General features: G+C 33.5%; 1 pseudogene; it reads right to left on the bottom strand.

Annotated features, from left to right (window-relative positions):
* Positions 1-6,146: 6,146 nt before the first annotated feature.
* On the bottom strand, positions 6,147-7,585 carry LOC114912852 (uncharacterized; annotated as a pseudogene).
* Positions 7,586-8,765: the final 1,180 nt, after the last annotated feature.

Below are 8,765 nucleotides of genomic sequence, written 5' to 3'. Positions count from 1 at the left end.
CATCTGCAATTTTTTCTGCATATCAAGCCCAAACTTTTCAAGCTCCTCAATATCCTTGATCACTATCATACAGTGCTCATGGACAGATTGCCCCTCACGCAACTTTAGGTTGAAGAGTCTCTTGGATACTTCAAAGCATGTAGTACGGCTCTGCTCACCATACAACTCTTATAGATGAGTGAGTGATCATGGCCCGGGTAGTGGGCATATGCTCATGCTAGCTTTGTAACTCGTTTGATATAGATGTCAGCATATAGCACTTGATCCGACTGTCTTCATCCATCCACTTCTCAAAAGTAGTTCTCTGCTCAGCAGTAAGACGGTTTGGTAACACAACGGGATCCTGATCGAGAACATGGCTTAATTTTTTTGAGATCAGGACAATCCTGAGATTTTTGAGTCAGTCTTTATAATTATTATCAGTCAGATTGATTTCAAAGATACGAGCTAGAGGGCTTGAGGCTAACATGATGGTTTAACTGTGAGAGTAGAGATTCAAGTTAGACTTTTGTACTTAATATTTTAATTTACTTCTAAAAATTTTAAAATACAAATAATGACTCTCACTAATTTTTTGGATCCCTTCACTCCCCTAGAAGGAAACAGAAATCCTAACATGATAAAAGATTTCTAGTGAATGCTACGATCCCATTGATGATATGCACCCACCTAACAGTTATTGGTAACAAACACACCGATGCATAGGCAACTCTTTGCCCAGATGCTTCACTAAGCATGTTACAGCCACTTAGTCTCTAAGTCATGTGGGCTCACCTAACAGTTATTGCCCACACTTCTTAGTTAAGTCCGACCCACCATTCACAAGTAGATGTAAGGCCGTCATTGGGTCCCTCACCTAACAGTTATTGGGTCCAATCTCATCCTTATCCTGGAGCAACTCTTTGCTAATAGAGTGGTTGGTGTTTTCGATGCAACTGAACTACTGTGACCAGCCGAGAATAATCAACGTCGGTAACATGTCCGTACATCTACAATGATGGAAGATCTATAGACTTAATATTTATGGAAAGATTTGAATTTAGGTCTTATCTAATCAGTCATCATATGACTAATCTAACTGGCATAGACTAAATCCAACCGCTAAGCAACCTAATTCAAAATCTAATCTTTCAAATTGGCCAGATAAGTGGAGAATGATGGGGGTCCCCCCATTGCCTTTCTTAGACATCAATGAATTGGTCAGATCGGCTAACAAAATCAATTAAATAATTGCATCTCATTAACTTGTCTTAGACACCAATAGGTCGATTGATCAGAATTGGTTAGCTCAAGCGAATCGGACTCAAACCAACAAGTCAAATTAGGTCCTTAAGTTAATTGATTCTACATATGAAACTCGATCAATTTGATCAATAATAATTATATGATCATTAACTTAATTAACCTAACTTAATTCAATACTTGACTCAGTTTGATCAATTACTTAATCGAATTAGACCCATATGACTTAAATAAAAAATCTTAGATGTAATCCTATTACATGACCTAATTTTTGATTTTTTCAAGATCAAAATTCTCATGCATAAATATAAATTTTAGATTCTAAAATAATATTTTAGATTTAAATTTTTTGCATGAAAGTAAGTTTTAAAATATAAAAATATTTTTCATATTTTAACATACAAACATATATCATATATATGCATGTATAATTAGATCTAAATAAATTTTAGATCTAAGCATGATATCATATATTTCATATACTAATCATGAATGAGATTAAAAATAAATTTATGATCTAAATATACAATCATATATCACATATATGAATCAAAATTTAGATTATAAAAAAATTTCAGATTTTATGCATACATCTATATTTCACATGAATATTAACTAGAACTCTTTCTAGATCAAAATTCAGATTTATACATGCAACAATATATCAACTATATATTCTAAGACTAAATCTAAAATTTAATTTTAGATTAGTTGATTCATCTATACATCTCATGCATCAAAGAAAAAATTAATTTTAAAATCTTTTCAAAAATATGTATGTCAAAATTCGGCATATGAAAATCCGTGGCTCTGATATCATTGTTGGAATTTTAAGTTTGGTACATGCATATGTATTTCAAAATTTTTATTTTTTAAATACTGTAGTAGAAAATAAGATTAAAATATTTTTAATCTAAATTTTACATGCATAAAAATATAAAACCACATGGATCTATTTCATATACTAAAATTGATATATGCTGAAATTTAAATTGTGATCAAATCACATATCTATTTCGCAATCTCTTTCTTTAAAACTAGATCTAAAAAAAATGAGGCTCTTTGTTAGCTGTACAAGTATCTGATCTCTACGAGTATCCACTCGGGATCAGCCTGGAACAGTCCTCTATAATCTGAATTTTGATTCTTCAAAATTTAGCCTGCTGAATTTGAATGAAGCCTAGATCGCGATCAACACTTGATCTTTCTCCTTGATCTTTTTCTTCTCCTCTTCTCTTGAGTTTTTTCTTGCTATGTGCTGCTACCAGATGCTAGAAACCAATAAAAAAGAGGCACCCAAACTCTTTTGGGCATGAAACTCTTTGAGATGCATGTCTCAAGGAAGGGGGTATAGAACACCCAAGAGAAGAGAAAGAGAGAGGAAGAGAGGACGTGGGAAGAGCCTTTGGGTGTGAGAGACTACTAACTTTTATACTCTAAGGATCTTAGGAGAGGTCCCTTTAAATAGACATAAGGATTGAATCCTATTTAATCTCATAATACAAGTCCTACTTGTATTAGGATTTCTATTAACTTAAGTTATCCAACTTACATTAGGAAACCCATTAGGTGCCAACTATTGGAGCCCTTGCACCCATAATTAGATATCCTTTTTTGCACCCAAGAGACATCCCATATAAAAACCAAAGGCCCTTTAATTAATGGACATGCCCAAATTGATCAAATCAAAATGATGCCCCATAATAACTATCAAGGAGATTCATAAGGGACTTGCACCCTTAATTTATATGATCCAAATCTTACACACCCAACAATTGGACCAAAGACCCTCTAATTAATGGACATGCCCAAATTGATCAAATCAAAATGGCGCCCCATAATAACTATCAAGGAGATTCATAAGGGACTTGCATCCTTAATTTATATGATCCAAATCTTACACACCCAACAATTGGAGTCTCATGAATCTTATTCATGTAGATTATTAGCAGATAATTAAGTTAAAATTATCTTATCAAATAAGTAATCCCAATGGAAAGAAAAATTTGATTCAACCATGTGCTAGCAAGATTACCATGAACCCAATGAGTTTCTCTAAACCCAATTGATACTTCATAAGCTCAATTTCTTATTCCAGGTCTAATCTCTTTGTTGTGTGACCCCATAGGTTCAATTCTATCTGATAGAAAGATATACAATGATCTCTGTCATTATATCATTGAAACTCTTTTCAATAGATCGAAACAATTCCACTCTAACTCAGCAAGGATTGTCGATCCAAAATAATCTTAGTGAGTTCTCACAATCCATCAGTGACACCTAGCAGTATGTAGTGGCAACCCAGTAGAACTGAAATAAATCTCTAGGTGTAGTTAATGTGTGATTTAATCTCTCTATTATGAGTCCCGACTAGATGGTAGGTCATGGATAAATCGTCAAACCTCAACATCAGTCATATGATAGATCGATTAGCTCAAGTCCAGTTCTGACTTCTATGAAAAATTTTTTCCATCAATCACACTGCTATGGCCACAGACTCTTGGACTTAGCCTCTCAAATCTCATAAAACTACTCCTCTCTATCAAGATCGATAGATCCTACCTTGATGCGCACCCCACTCCTATAGTGGACTAACTATCGTCAATATCCACTACAATGGCTCATTGAGATCTATGTTTATATATCAATCAAACTCTACCAATCTCACTGTGAGTAGCAGTACAATCTCAAGTCAAAGGACCAGTCACACAACTACAGCATCGAGACAATCACTAACGATTGAATAAAAATTCAAGTGATCTCTTGTATGGTCATGCTCAGTGCTAGTTATTCTCTAACAATCATCTATACTTATCATTCTGTATCTCTATATAGTAGACTAGAGATCCATCTTTTTTGAAGGAAATGATTTGTGCGTCAGTCTGTCCAGATCCATTATCATCCTCATGATGATCCTATGATTGAGAGTATTTAGAAATTAAATACATATCTCTAATTCTCAATATTTTAAGAATATGTATCGAAGCTAATTTTATGGATGATTCAAGGACACATCACACTTGAATAAAAAAAAAATTATCCTTTTATTGATCATATCAATATATTAAGTATAAAATTGTATCCTAGATTTATTAATAAGTATCAGCCATATTGGTTTATAGGACATACATCTAACAAGTATACATTAACAAGTTGTACATAATACAAATAAAATCGTTAAGATCAACAAAGAAAATATTGGAGCAAGGAAAACATATAAGTAGTTAATTTTCATACATCACTCTATAGTCGCCCATCATTAAGGAGCTAATCCAATGCATGACATGTGCAAGAAGGTTTAGAAGTATCTTGATTCTCTCAGATAGTCTCACTACATAAAATATGCAGGTATTAACAACAAAACTCATTATGAACATTGAGATAGAGAAAAAATATAATTCTATTAACTTACTCAGAATGATCACCATCAATATAAAAATCAATTGATGCTTTAATAAACAGTGGGAGTATACCTCTCCCCTTCCCATAATAGGTGCGCCTGCATGCCAATCGTATTGGTTTATCTGGCAACACCGATGACTCAACATCTATAACTGTAGTAGAATCTCGAACATGCTAAAAGTGATAAAATATAAAAAAGATTTTTAGTAAGTATTTTGAATGTTTAACATACGTCATACAAGCACACGATACAAAGACAATAACTGACACAATGATTAATAATTAATACATCAAAAAATTCTTAATCCTCTCTAGGGGGAGGATCTCCTTGATCCTTAACTGCTTGACTTAGCTCCATTAGTGTGGTAGTGATAGACTCCAAAATTGGATACTGATGAGCATTTACATCACTCTCGCTAGTGGGTAAGGCCGTGCTTTCTTCCTTGCACGTTTATAGGTCTTAAGAAGGTATGATATGGCCTTTCCTTTCACCTTGGGCTTTCTCTTGTGAGCTTCCATTTTTATCCGTCTGCGTAATGAGGACATATGTTTTGAGGCAGCATCTTCTTTCTCGCACTCCACTTTAACCATGAAACTAATCTGAAAAGAAAAAAATACCGGTACAAAGTTAATAAGCATTCATATTATAATAAAAGAACATATCTTTAACTATAAATTAATAAAAATTACCTCCACCACTTCACTGCTACAAGGTATAGCAAGGTCCACTTCAACTGAGTGGGGTTCTTCACGTACAAAAGAATGCTCTGCCCTCATCTAATAATAAAGATCAATTAGGTCAGGAATAACATCATTTTCAAATTTTCATATTACAATTACAGTATTGTACTCACCTCAGCAGGATCTGCATTCATGGCTACAATGTCTTCTACCGATATCAAGCCTTTGTCATGGAGCATCTTCTCGATGCATGAAAGCCTTCTATCGAAGGCAAGAGTCTGTGCATCCTTCACTACGACATCCTCGATGGGTTGAGGGTCCTCTAAGTGAAAGCCATGACTAATCAAGAACTTCTTAACTGCTGTGATATATGTCTCTAAATCATTAATTAGATGTCATTTGGACTGGCTAGATGATGGAATTTGAAAAAGAAAAAAAAATTAAAGATTATATGCAATAAGTAATGTGCAATGAGGAGCTATACATATTCCTACATAGTGAAATTTTGTGTATGGCATTTAAATATAGTGTGCCAAACGAAAATAAGTGTATTCCATATGAAGCTATGTGCCAAACGAAAATAAGTGTATTCCATATGAAGACAATGATATACTACAAAGAATTAAAAAAAATATAGCAAAATCTCAATTGTCTACAAATGCATTATAAGTGTGTGCAAGGTGGACTTTACTGTATGCCGGCACATAGTATGTGTGTACTAAATAAAAAATAATTTATGAATCACATAACTAATATGAAGTATAAAAAATAAAAAAAAAATCAGATTTTATATATGGCTGCCCCTGTATCGAAACTGCCCCCTATGGCCTTTTTTGTGATAGGAGGTGCACCTCATCCTCCTCAGGTTGTATCCTCTAGATGATCACCTGTCACAAAACAAAAAAAAAATTCTAAAAAAATTAGTTATGTTTCAATTGAAATGTGTATGATGTTAGATATAAAAATTAATACCTCAAATCTTTTTAATTTCTTTATTGCTTGGGTGATCGCCTCCACCTTGCGAGGGAATGGGGCATTGCTCCAATGCAAAAGATGGGGATAAACGAATGATGGTTTGTACTTTTCAAATAGACTGTTCGTACGCTCAACAGCCCATGCCAATCATACCAAAATAATATTAGATTAACTCTGTACTATAATAAATTAACTGTATATCATACCAAAATAATGTTAGATTAACTATATACTATAATAGATTAACTATGCACTATGATAGATTAACTGTGTAAGAATATAAATTAACTATATACGAATAACAGATTAACTATGTACCAATATAGATTAATTGTATACCATAATAGATTAAGTGTGTACTAATATACATTAACTGTGTACTATAATAAATTAACTATGTCTCCGTATAGATTAACTGTGCATCAATATAGATTAACTGTGTACCAATATACATTAACTGTATACCAATATATATTAACTGTGTATCATAATAAATTGGCTGTGTGTCATTCTATATTAATTATATACCATGCAAGACTAATTATGTACCATATTAAAGTAACTGATACGATATTAGATTGACTATCAAATAATTGAATTGAAAGTAAACACAGACAAGCTTACCAACAGAGCCACTGTGCATCCTTCCATATAGCCAGCAGAGCTTTTTCTAGTGGTATTCTTTATGTGCACACTCTCTGCTATGCTAAGGATCTACTGTCGAAGGAAAGAAAAAATTGCAAGATCCCAACTATATGATCCTAAACAATCCAAATCATCAAGATATGGGCATAATGCCTTTGGAACATAATAGCGTACAGCTGGAAAAAGAATAGTTACAAAAAAATAAAGAACTCAACACTTGGTAAAGCCTCTACATTCTGCAATCCAGACTTCCCAACAAGAAACATCAATTGATTTTTAACTAAATCCCTACTAGTCTTTTTATAGTCATCATCAAAAAATTGAGTAATGAGGTCCAACTGAATACTCTCCTTCCTATACAATTCAACCTTATCACCCTAGCCCTCAAATCAAGGATGAGGGTAATGTCAGTCCCCATAAAAGGAACCATAGTCCTACCCAGCCTAAAGCCCTCCTTCTCATCATCCCAGAAGGAAAGCAATGCATCTAATAATGGCTTGCTTTGCTTGATATATGGAGGTCGGAGCAAATGGGCAAATGGAGTCACAGCCACCTTTGTCTTCTGCTCTTCGGACATGGACTCCATAAGTATGTCTATGACTTCAATATAATGACTGAAATAGCATCTTCCATTCACCATATTCATTGGGCTAATATAAAATTCTTTGGCCCTTCTTCAACTAGCCATCGTAATACTGCATCACAAAGCAAATTCAAACAATATATATTAGGTTACATTATCATAGAAGCTAATTTTGACTAACAAAATTCGATTACATATGAATATAGTTGAAATTCAAATTGTGTATCATTGATGTATCATTAAAATAAGATTCATAAGATTTTAAATTTTCCAAATTTTTGGGAAAGAGGATAAACAATTGATGGGATTTGATTTTTTTTTTCTAGATATATTTTCTATAGCATTACTCTTTCCAATATTTTTTTATGAAATAATTGTTTGATAGTTTTTATGTAACCAATTGTATTTTCATTTGGTTACTTAAAACAACAATGAGCATTCATGTGATTAAACCAACTGATTATATTTACAAAATCAATTCATAAGTAACAAAATCCCTACTCTAAGTAAGAGAACCATTTATAAGTAAGACCATTCATACAGTCCCATTCATAAAAAAGAGAACCTCTGCTCCAATAATGCGTCGATTGAAATTGCTAACATCCATGGAGAGAGAAGATAAGGGGAAAAAGAGAAGATAGAATCTCTGCTCCAATAGTGTGTCGACTGAAATTGCTAAGATCCATGAAGAGAGAAGAGAGGGGGGAAGAGAGAAGATAGAAGAAAAAAGAGAGGGAGAGAGAAAATATTACTGACGGATTTTGCCTCCACATGCGTTCGTCATCTCAGTCATCATTTCTATCGAAGAGAAGCCATGAAATACCATCATAGTCCTTACCATCGGTAGCATGAGTAAAATCGTGCAGTAATAGATCAATAGAGGTATTTGTTAGGAAGAAAGAAATTGAAGAGATGAAAATTTGGAAAGATATGAGGATTCAATTTGAGGGCTCCTTAGCTTTATTGAGGGACCTAAAGTTAAATTCTAATTTGTAATAGATTGGGAGTTATAAATTGGATCAAGGTTTAAAAATTAAACTCCAATCCATAAATGGGCTGATCATTAATTTTTTATTTATTTATTTGTTGGTGCAATTAAGAGTAAGACTACACTTGTCAACACATCAATTCAACTGGATCGCAACCATTCGTCCGCATTTCATATGCCAATCACCCATTGGGCAGGGACATAGACGTCAAAAGACCAAAAGAGAAACCCAACCGCTCCAAATGCTTG

This window comes from Elaeis guineensis, chromosome 5 (genome assembly GCF_000442705.2).
Source record: "Elaeis guineensis isolate ETL-2024a chromosome 5, EG11, whole genome shotgun sequence".
NCBI lineage: Eukaryota > Viridiplantae > Streptophyta > Magnoliopsida > Arecales > Arecaceae > Elaeis > Elaeis guineensis.
The sequence above is the reverse complement of the archived record's forward strand: the minus strand, read 5'-3'. Positions and strand labels throughout refer to the sequence as shown.